This window comes from Macaca mulatta, chromosome 16, assembly GCF_049350105.2.
Source record: "Macaca mulatta isolate MMU2019108-1 chromosome 16, T2T-MMU8v2.0, whole genome shotgun sequence".
Lineage (NCBI taxonomy): Eukaryota > Metazoa > Chordata > Mammalia > Primates > Cercopithecidae > Macaca > Macaca mulatta.
In genome coordinates, this window is record NC_133421.1 from 80,913,351 (window position 1) to 80,924,764 (window position 11,414).

Genomic DNA, 11,414 nt, shown 5'->3' on the forward strand with positions numbered 1-11,414 from the left:
ACAAAAGCGTAGGCATATTTTTCCATTAACAAAACATAATTGACCATTTTCAGTAGAATGAGATGCCCTTACTCATTTTAGCTGATGACTCCTGCCACAAATTACCAAATATACATGGAATTAGAACAATGATGTTTCTAAACCATCTAGGTCTCTGAGGTAACCAATTTTTAATTTTATGAAAATGGGAGCAGACAATTTTTTATTTGAACACTGTGGTTCATGAGCAAAGGGAGTCCTCTAATGCAGACACTCCTCTGGTGATCTCTTCCTGATTTTGACCATGAATTCCTTTTAATCTGCTCAGTAATATGCAAGAAGTGGGGAGATTATCACATAATAGGATTTCCTCTAGAGAGTGGGGTAGGATTCCCCATTCCCTAATAATAAAAAATTTTAGGCCGGGCGCGGTGGCTCAAGCCTGTAATCCCAGCACTTTGGGAGGCCGAGACGGGCAGATCACGAGGTCAGCAGACCGAGACCATCCTGGCTAACCCGGTAAAACCCCGTCTCTACTAAAAAATACAAAAAACTAGCCAGGCGAGGTGGTGGGCGCCTGTAGTCCCAGCTGCTCAGGAGGCTGAGGCAGGAGAATGGAGTGAACCTGGGAGGCAGAGCTTGCAGTGAGCTGAGATCCGGCCACTGCATTCCAGCCTGGGCGACAGAGCAAGACTCCGTCTCAAAAAAAAAAAAAAAAAAAAAAAAATTTAACTGGTTGAAATTTCTGTGAGAAGGATGAGAGGAAAGAAAGAAAGGAATGTGATAACCAGAATCTGTGACTGCGCCCTCATCCAGTTACTGTTTGCTGCATTTGTATGTGGTTTATCTAACTAGAATGCGATTACTGTAAACTGCAAGACTCAAAGCTAGACCAAAGGGGAATGGATTATGCAGTCGGTGGCTTTCCCAAGCATTTTACCCTATTTGGGTCAAATCCCTTGCTTGCTTTTGTCTGTCCTAGCATATGTAGTTAAAAGAATGCAAACTATTACCTGGATGGTTTCTACTCTTGTTTTAATTCTGTCTTTTAAAAAATCTTGTTGATCTTATCTACACTAATTCAACGTGATGCTGCCTCCTTCTTTACAATGAATATCCCCATAATTTCCTCCTGATTTCCCTTTCCGAAAACCATTCCCACCTAACATATATTTATGTAAATCAAAAGGAGATATCTAGAAAAGTGCACAACCAACTCTTAAAAGTGGTTACCCCTAAGAGAGGAGTGGGATTGGGAAATGGAGCATGGTGGGGAAGAACTTTCACTTTTTAGTCAATATATTTCTGAATGGTCTTCACTCATTACTCTGAAAATGTCTTTAGTGTTATGTTTTTAAAAAGAAGAAAATAAAAGCTTTATCTTAATTCTAGAAGGGAAATAAAAGAATATAAGGAAGAAAGGTTAAATAAAGTAAGCAAAAGGGAGTTGTGGGAAGGAAGAGAAAAGAAGACAAGAAGAGAGGAGGGAGGAAGTGAGATGGCATACTGCATATTGTCAGTTTTTTCTGTTTTTTCCCCCCCACTTCCATGTTGATTTCAGGGACAATAATCCAGCCACTTGCAGAGTGAGCCCCTTTGTGACTTAGAAAAAAATAGCACACCCTAGTTTGGAAAGATATTTAAAATTTCCATTCCCTATATTAATAGAATTTGGAGATTCTCTGATGCTTCTTCCTCAGATCTAATAATCAATTAAAAATATGTCAGAATACCAAATATGTCAGAATTATTCTAGATCTGATAGGTAGAATGTGTCAACGATATTTATCTCTTTGCTAAAACACTGAAATAATTTATATAAGTTCACTATAACAAAAGAGTGAACTAGATCTGCTCTGAGTTTAAAAAGGAAGACCACGCCGGGCACGGTGGCTCAAGCCTGTAATCTCAGCACTTTGGGAGGCTGAGACAGGCGGATCACGAGGTCAGAAGATCGAGACCATCCTGGCTAACATGGTGAAACCCCGTCTCTACTAAAAAATACAAAAAACTAGCCGGGCGAGGTGGTGGGCACCTGTAGTCCCAGCTACTCGGGAGGCTGAGGCAGGAGAATGGCCAAACCCGGGAGGCAGAGCTTGCAGTGAGCTGAGATCTGGCCACTGCACTCCAGCCTGGGCGACAGCAAGACTCCGTCTCAAAAAAAAAAAAAAAAAAAGGAAGACCAGTAACAATAATAACAAGACCTCACTATTTATTATTTATATTAAGTATCAGCTATATTTACTGTGCAAATGCTAGAAAAATATCACTTAATAAAATAAAGCAGGTGCCAGACCTCATGAAACTGTAAAGGAAGGTGTAATAGTACAAGCGATTCAAACAAAGAAGTTGGTTATCTTTAGGGGCACAGAATAAAACAGATATAATCAACTACAAAATAATTTTTGAAATAATTCCAGAATAATCTTTTTTATTTTACCTAAGAACACAAACATATCATTCATAAGGCCATTCGTGATGAATAAAAGCTGATGTGCCTTCTTAAATTGAAAAAATTCTGTGCAGACAGTCCATGAAAAGCACAGATCCAAAAGAAAATTAAACTTACAAATGTGCTATGAGTGTTCTGTAGAAAAATAACTGTTTAAACATAAAATCCCATAATTAGCCTGGATCTCTCATTCAAGCACTGCAGGTCAAAACCACCAACTTTTCCAAGTCAATGGGGAAAAGCCTTCCATTCCTCTCCTGTGTATTTGGGTGTGTGTAATTAGACTTCTCCGATGCCAACAAAAACCCATGAAGACTTTCTCTATACAAGTTTAGATTGTTCCAGCTCCAAAAATGGGATCAGAACGTGCTGGTACACCATCAGCAACACCCCTGGATGGGAAATGCCACCAAGTCATTTCAGCAGAGAAGTTACTGCTCTCCACTAAGATAAATATCTGAAATTTTTTTAAAAATGGAATCAGTGGAGCAAAAGCAAAGGCTATTAGTCTAATGACTGCAATGGATTTGTGTTGAATTTTGCCTGCTAATTTACATTAATTTCCTTGGTAGTTGATGTTTGAGCCGGTGCTGTACATGAATGGATTATTGACATGGTAAAATCTGAGGTCGCTGACCACTGGATTAGTTAGCATTTGGTTTGCCTACATATTACATAAAATAAAAATAACAACAGTTTAAATAGGATAAAAGTCTCTCTCACTGTCTTTATGTTACACACACACACACACACCACAGGCACACACACACTGCGAGTTGGCAGTTCAGAGCAGTTATGGCGACTCTGCAGTGCTATCAGAGGCCCACGTTCCTATCATTGTGTTCCACCCTGGTGGCACATTGAAGTTTCCAGTGATGACCACCACAGGTGATTCCCACACCACATGCTCTTCTGCATACAACTTTGGTCATTTCTAATAAAGAGGTGGGGAAAAGTCATCTGTCCTCTTGAATCTGAGCTGGCCTCGGTGATTTGCATGTAAGAAGTAGAGTGGAGCAGACAGAATGCTGTGTGACTTCCGAAGTTAGGTCATTAAAGACTGTGTAGCTTTGCCTGGTTTTCTTGAAGTACCTACTCTCAGAATCTGTAGCATTGTGAGATGCCTCAGCACATGGACAGCCCATGCGTAGATGTTCTGGTTGACTGTCCTCACGGAGCCCAGCCTCGAAATCATCTTAGTGAACTGGACTTTTAATTAAAGAACGCTCCAAGGAATTCCAGTGCTTAGTCATTCAAGACTTCACAGTTTAAATCCCAGCCGTTATAAAGCTTTACAGGTCAAAGACAAGCCATCCCACTGTGCTGTATTTGAATTCCTGACCCCCAGAATCCTCACACATCATAAAATAGATGGATTTTTACATGAGTAAGATTGGAGAGGTTTGTTATGCTGTAATAGATAATTGATATAAACACATTCAGCATGTCGCTGAACCCCAAGTTGTATGCTAGAGATGCAGCCCCTGTATCCACATTCCAGGCATCAAGAAAGAGGAGACAATTCCATCTGGGGGAAGCAATTCTGCTACACTTCATTGATGAAAACCTAGTCATCTGGATTTACCAAGCATCACAGCAGGCTGGTGAATGTAGTCTTAAAGAGAAGCAACAAGATTCCCAGTTAAATATTCTGTGTTACCAACTAGAAGTCTCTGCAACAAATATCTATTTTTTTTTCAATTTGATATTAGACACTTACCAACTAGAAGTCTCTGCAACAAATACCTATTTTTTTTCTCAATTTGATATTAGACACTCCCACTGTTAAAATTCATTGTCTAAGATAAGATGTTATGAAAACTCCTGCTAATGTACAAATGGAAAACTAAGATGGGTAACACCTAAATGTGGATGTTTTTGTAAAACCACCATCTTTCTTATGAAAACAGATGGCATTGAGAAGGCAAAGGATAGTTAAGAGACCCAAAGACATTGCCTCAGAATCAAAGAGGGAAATCCAGTTGCGGTTTAAAGGTTAAAGGTCTTGGACATTTGGGAGTAGGAGTACAATGGTCATAAACTAGATTAAAATTAAAATTAATTTTTAATTAGCTAAGGATTTATAAGCAGATAAATCTTGAATATTCCCATTCCTTAGGCAATTTTTAAGATATTGCTACAAAAGTAGTTCTGATGATTCTGTGTTAAAATAATTTATTCCAATATAGACAGGTATCTTTTAAAATTACCCTGTCTTCAACTTAAATTCGTAAGTCCTATATCTTCTCTTGAATGGTGATCAAAACATATTTTTGTGCAAAGGTGTGCTTCTCTTGATAGCTAAAACCTACCTTATGTAACCATTAATGGGTAGTGATTGTCTAAATTTAACCTGGGACAAGAATTTGTTTCAAAGTGTACCAAAATCTCCATTGAGAGCTTCCTCTGTAATCACCCTGAATATTGATTCCCTGAAAGCAGAAACAATTTTAAAGACTAGTTAATTTCTTCACTGAACACTGGTACCTAGAGAGAATCTGTCAAAATACTGTAGGGATGGTGGGCAATTGACTGGACTTAAAAGTGTTTCTTCTAAGCTGGAGGATGCTTATCAAACTACAACCTGGAACGGTCTAGGAGTGAAATTGTTCCTCCATTCTCTAGCAATAGGCCTCTGAGGAACCTAAGAATAGTTACTGTGCTAATCATGATAATAATAATAATAATAATAGTAATAATAAATAGCATTTAATAACTGTTGTTTATGAGAACTAATTTGCATCAGATACTTGGTGAACATTTTCACATTTTATCTCATTTAGTCTTTGTTACAACCCTGTGAGGTCGTTTCTACTATTCTATTATCCTCATTTAACCAGTGAAGAAATGGAAATTAAATAGTAGAGCCAACATCTTGCAGAGCTAAGATTCAAACTCAGGCCATTAGGCAGATGGCAGCACCAGTGGAACATTATGTGAATTCTGAGTCTTATATGTCTGTCTTTCTGTCTCACATTCTAACTCTTTTGACCTGAGTTTTTTTTTTAACCATATAAAGCCACCCCTTGGTATGGATGAAGGATTGGTTCCAGGACCTCCCATAGATACTAAAATTCATGGTGACTCTAGATACAAAATGGAGTAATATTTGCATATTACCTATGCACACCCTCCTCTATATTTTAAGTCATCTCCAGATTACCTGTAATACCTAATACCATGTAAATTTTATATAAATAGTTGTTATACCGTATTGTTTAGGGAATAATGACAAGAAAAAAATGTCTGGACGTGTTCGGTAGAAGCCCAATTTTTAAAAATAGTTTTGACCCATGGTTGCTTGAATCCAGGGATGCAGAACTCATGGATAAGGACGACCTTATCCATGTTTAAGGTTTAAAATTTAATGTTTAAGGTTTCTGTTGTGGAGTGAATCCACTGGCCCAGGCATAAGCATTCCAAAGCAGATAGAGCTAGAAAGTAGCCTAAGTAGATAGCCTACTATCTAGATAGAGAGGTAGACAGAGGACAATAAGCCACAATGCCACCAGGATGTAGGTGAGTGTGTCAGAGGGAGGGAGTCCCTTTCCTTCCTTCCTTCCTTTTTATTTATTTATTTATTTATTTTTTCTTTTTTGCAAGACAAGTTTCCCTAATAGAGGTATGTGGCTTAGAGGCAGCCTCACTTGAATATGCTTTGGGAGAGAGCCTAATACCTCATATTTTTAAAAAGAAAAAAAAAACCACGCGCGCGTGCACACACACACACACACACACACACTCTCATACATATATATATCCAAGCCAAAAATATCAAGCAGCTCATGGCTGTTAAAAAGCCAGGCAAAGCTGCGTCCCACCCTTCAATGTTTTTCTTTCAAACACATTGACCACCCTCCTTTCACAACATCTTATTTAGTGAAGCACATGTTGTCCAAATGGAGTAAAATGTTGCAACACTGAAATTTGGATTCTGCCTGAAGTTCTCTTTCATCGACACACTTTTCACTTTTTTCCCTCCTTCAGTGCTAGGCATCATAGCAGAAATCTCTCCGTGGAGATCTGGAGGGAAAGGGGTTAATTTGAGAGGCTTGGAGCCAGACCTCTCTTAACTGGGGAGTTGGCAGCTAGCAGTTTGGAACACTGCCTCGAATGTCTGACTGAAGGTTTTTATTATCCTTTATGCCCAAAGGTGGCTTTTAGACACCCACAGCAGCACACGGTCCTCTGATTGGGATTCGACAGACGGGAGCCAGAAAGCTGTCTGCCCTTTTCGCGATGACTGAGGAACCCCACGGAGGAAACCACCACCCCCTTCCCCAACCTGAGGCTGGACGTGCCCTCCCTCACCCTTCAATAAACTTCAGACCTGTCAGGGGAGTTGTAAAATCAGTGTGGAGTTCTGAGAGTTGGTGGGGGAGGGAGTGAGCAGGAGAACGGAGGGGATGTGAGAGATGGACAGAAGAGTGAGGCAGGTCTACCGGAGACAAAATAAATGCTAAAAAGAAAGGAAATAATAGGAGAGCTGAAAACAAAGAAAGAGTAACGACATGAAGACAAAGTTGACGACACAAATGAGAATTACAGAGAACAAGAATGGCGAAGGGAAGAAAACAGAGATAAAGGAAAAAACGTTAAGAGGCTAGAAGCATCCTCTTCCAAGAACCTCAGGTGCCTCACTTGCCTTCGTTATCCACAACTCAGCTATATGAAGGGTTAGCGTTACTATTTGTATGGTGTTATTTTATCCACACAAGCTTCATCCCGACCTATGCGATGAAAATTGACCCATGTTCATCAGGGTGAAACCCTGTAGCACCCTAGAAATCTCTGAAAGTATCCTAGGCTCCGAAGCAGTAGCTTCCTGATTAGTTTGATTTTTCCCTTCCCAGAAGGAAATACAAAGCACCCAGGTATTTGAAAGCAGACTGGAATCAAACACTGACAAGACACTGTTCTTATATAACACGGTGGTTGTGAGCATCCAAAGAGATGGGGCATGCAGAGGAGGTCAAACACAAACCCAGTAGGAAGAGTGTTTTCTTTTAGAGAGCCTGGTGCCACCTTTAGTCTCATTCCCATGTAGCCTCCTGAGATCAATATAAGAATCCATTCATCAGCTCACAAACTCTGCTTAGAGACATCCTAAAGCCCTACTGCTTAAGTAAGGAGTCAGCATTCTGCACGACCTGGGGAGCTTGGGGGCATTTAGCATTTATTTAACAAGAAGAGTAATGAATGTTTCTAGAGCTTTACTGTACTCAAAGTGCCTTCTTAGTCATCATCTTTTTGGATTGGCACATTACCATGTCAGACAAGGAATGGCAGATGTCATTCATGTTTCCACAAAGCAAAGAAGGGAAGCGGCAAAGTGAGTCTCAAAGTGTGGTCCGTAAACCACATTCTAACTATCTTATTTAAAATGCAGGTTTTCTTACCTCTATAATGTAGATAGACTAAATTCGACTCTGGTGGAAGCTGTATTTTTACAATGCACTCTAATACTTCCAAGGCCACTGGGTTTAAGAAGCACAGGGCTGGTAGACTGGAGAAGCATATTATCAATATCTCAATGGGACTTTTACAACAGCTTATTTTCATTTTTATAGATGATAAAATAGCAATTCAGTGAGATTAAGTGACTTGTCCAGACACATCAGAGTCCACTGCAAATCAGTAAGGGGTATAAGTAGCAATATCTAACTGAACAGAAGTAAATGTGTAACTAGAAATAAAACCTAGATCTTTCAACTTCTGGTTTTCTTTGTTCTTTGAACTATGTCAGACTGCCTCCTTCTGACATAGGAGAGATTTGACAGTGGCTCTTTTAAAATCTGCTATGGCAGCTCTCAGTGTGGGTAATAATAGTGTGTGATTTATTTATGCCTCACGGTATCATTCCTGGTGAAACAGGCCTCCAATCTTGATCACACTCCTGTAAATGTGGTCCTATGAAAAATGCACACTTCCTACTCAGACAAGAAACTATTTTAGTTCCTAAGCAAAATCTTTAAGCCAGGGGAATTGGAAGGATCACTATTCCAATAGCTAAATTGTAATTATATTAGGTGTTCCAGGCACGATTATAAATTCTTAATGCATGTATTAAATAAAACAGATGAGCTCATTCACTTTTTTAAAGCAAACCACTGAGGTAAGTACCAGCATTACCTGATGAAGACAGTGAGACCTGATGGGACTTGCCCAAGTTTACACAGCTCTAAGCTGGGCAATGAAGAAAGGATGTTTTGCTCTAGGGGAAGCAAGATTAACCACCACCAATACTGCCTCTCTGTCTATAGTGGTGGGAGTGTACAATGGGCATTGGGGTGGGGGAGCTCTATGTAAGTAAGTTTTAGTGGAAAAAAATACCCCAAATAGCTCAGGAATGTGCCAGCAATATAGAACTATAAATTTACTTTTGCATAAGGCATCTAAAGGTACATTTAAAATAAGTCATCACCTTTAAAGTCAATCAATCAAATAATACAGATGTACAAGTGACCATGAAGCTGATGTGGTTCAGTTATTTTATTTTATAGATGAGGAAATTAAGGATCTGAGAGGTAAAGACCTTTTCTCTAAAGTTTCAGATTGCACAAAGGTAAGTATTGGCCAAGTTGTGTAAGTTGCAAATACAATCAATTTCTTGAAAGAGTGCCTTAGGTTAGTATGTCAGTATTGTTCTAGTGCCATGATACTGCTCAATCGCTAGCATCCACAAAACCTCAGAAGGATACAGCAATAAGTGTTTGCTGCTCACAAGACTGGTTTGGTTATCTAGGTGCATCTGCTGATTTTTGACTGAGCTTTCACATTTCTGGGGATCAGATGACTATTGATTGATTTGTGATGGCCTCAGCTGTGGCAAGCTGGCTCTATCATATAGATCTCTCATCCTCTAGCTTGGAACACTTTTTTTATGTCAATGGAGGAAGTGCAAGCACACGAGAGGAACCGTGTTCACATCATTTCTTGCTTCTGCTTGCCTTGATGTGACTCCAATCATCTCATTGACCAAAGCAAGTCACCTGGCGGGCCCCAGACCAGAACTGGACAAGGACACAGAAACAAAGACGGTCAGTGGATTACAACCACTAATGCAATTAATCTACTACAGTGAGGGAGGAGGAAAGATCTGGCATGGAAGTAGTTTCAAGGAGGAGGCAAAAAAATCAAATAAGGCCAACTTATGCAATGTTAATTTTAACATCCCAACTTTGAAGTCACATCTTCCGATTTGGGGTGCATTTGCTATATGTAATAAAGAGAAACACATCATTATGCAGAATAAGAGAAGGGTTGAATTTAAGAAGCCTGCACCAGCTGGGCGGGGTGGCTGAAGCCTGTAATCCCAGCACTTTGGGAGGCTGAGACGGGGGGATCACGAGGTCAGGAGATCGAGACCATCCTGGCTAACCCCGTGAAACCCCGTCTCTACTAAAAAATACAAAAAACTAGCCAGGCGAGGTGGCGGGCACCTGTAGTCCCAGCTACTCGGGAGGCTGAGGCAGGAGAATGGCGTGAACCTGGGAGGCGGAGCTTGCAGTGAGCTGAAATCCGGCCACTGTACTCCAGCCTGGGCGACAGAGCGAGACTCCGTCTCAAAACAAACAAACAAAAAGAAGCCTGAACCATTTTATAAAAGCAGGTTTACCATGCTGGTAAGCATCATATTGAATTTAGAGATTCTGGCACATGCTCCAACTCCACTTAGGTTATTTATAGATAAACATATAGGCTCTTTTTCAGAAAAACTGGGAAAAATATATATATATGTACACACACATATATATATTTTTTTAAAATTTGTTTTAAATTTTAAAATGAAATTCAGTTTTAATTACACATATTATAAATTATGTATGTATATGTGCATGTGTATATATATGTCATGCAACAGGAAACTTTATAATGGATCCAACAAGTTTAGTTTAAGAAGTGAATCTACTTTGTTTAATTTATAAACCATCAAAGTATTCGCAATTTATAAAGGATTAATGTATTTGAAAATTTTTCAGAATTATACTAGGACTAATTTGGATACTTATATCAAAACATTAAGATGCTCTACTTTAGTTAAATCAGAGATATTTTAAAATGGAGATCTATTTTTTAATATGTGAGGAAAATGTTGTTTAAGGATTAAAATACCTTTCTCAAGGAGGTAAAATTCAAGTGTTGCGTATTTTTAAATTGTAGCTGTTATTCCTGGTAAAGACCAAAACTATTTTCACCTTTTCTCCATGCTGACTGGAATCATTCTATAACTAACCTTCTGTCACTTCCCAAGTCTCTTAAAATGACTTCTTTAAAAACACACATGGACTCATACAGCCTCAGAAGCATATGAGCTCTCATACAAGTAAGGTAACAACAATAAAAAAAACCAGAAACAAATAAACACAATCCTACAAATATAAACTCTTGCAAAGTCTGCTAATAAAGATTATCTCACATATTCTTCTAAAGTTCCATTACAAAATAAAACAAATATAAGTATCAAATAGCTTCATCGTAGCTATTGGCTTCTCAAGAAAGTGAGGCTATAGAGTTTTGGCTGCCTTTTTTGTTTATTTCAGAAAAATAAAATTATTGTAAACAGATTGCTATTGTAGTGTTACAACAGGCCCCTTGTCAGGTCATTGTGAGAGGTTAATAGGTTAAAATTTGATGTTGCAATGTTATCCTTTAAAATAAAATGCTACTCTAACAATAATGAGTGCAATACAACAACTAAGTTGAAGGGTATCAAGATGGTTTTGTCAAAATGCTCTGCCGTCCAGTGACCTCTTTTTCACCATGCCAGGGAATCCTATGTATTATATTGCCTGAGAATTTTTGATTTATTAGAAGGAGCATGTTTTTTAAAAAAATTCCTGGAGGCAACAGTAACTTCATTAACCTGTAGGTGGAGATAATAATGGTTCATAAAAGTAACGTGGATGGCTGCACAGCTCTACAAATACACTATAAACTATTGACCTGTGTGCTTTGAATGGATGGATTGTATAGCATATGA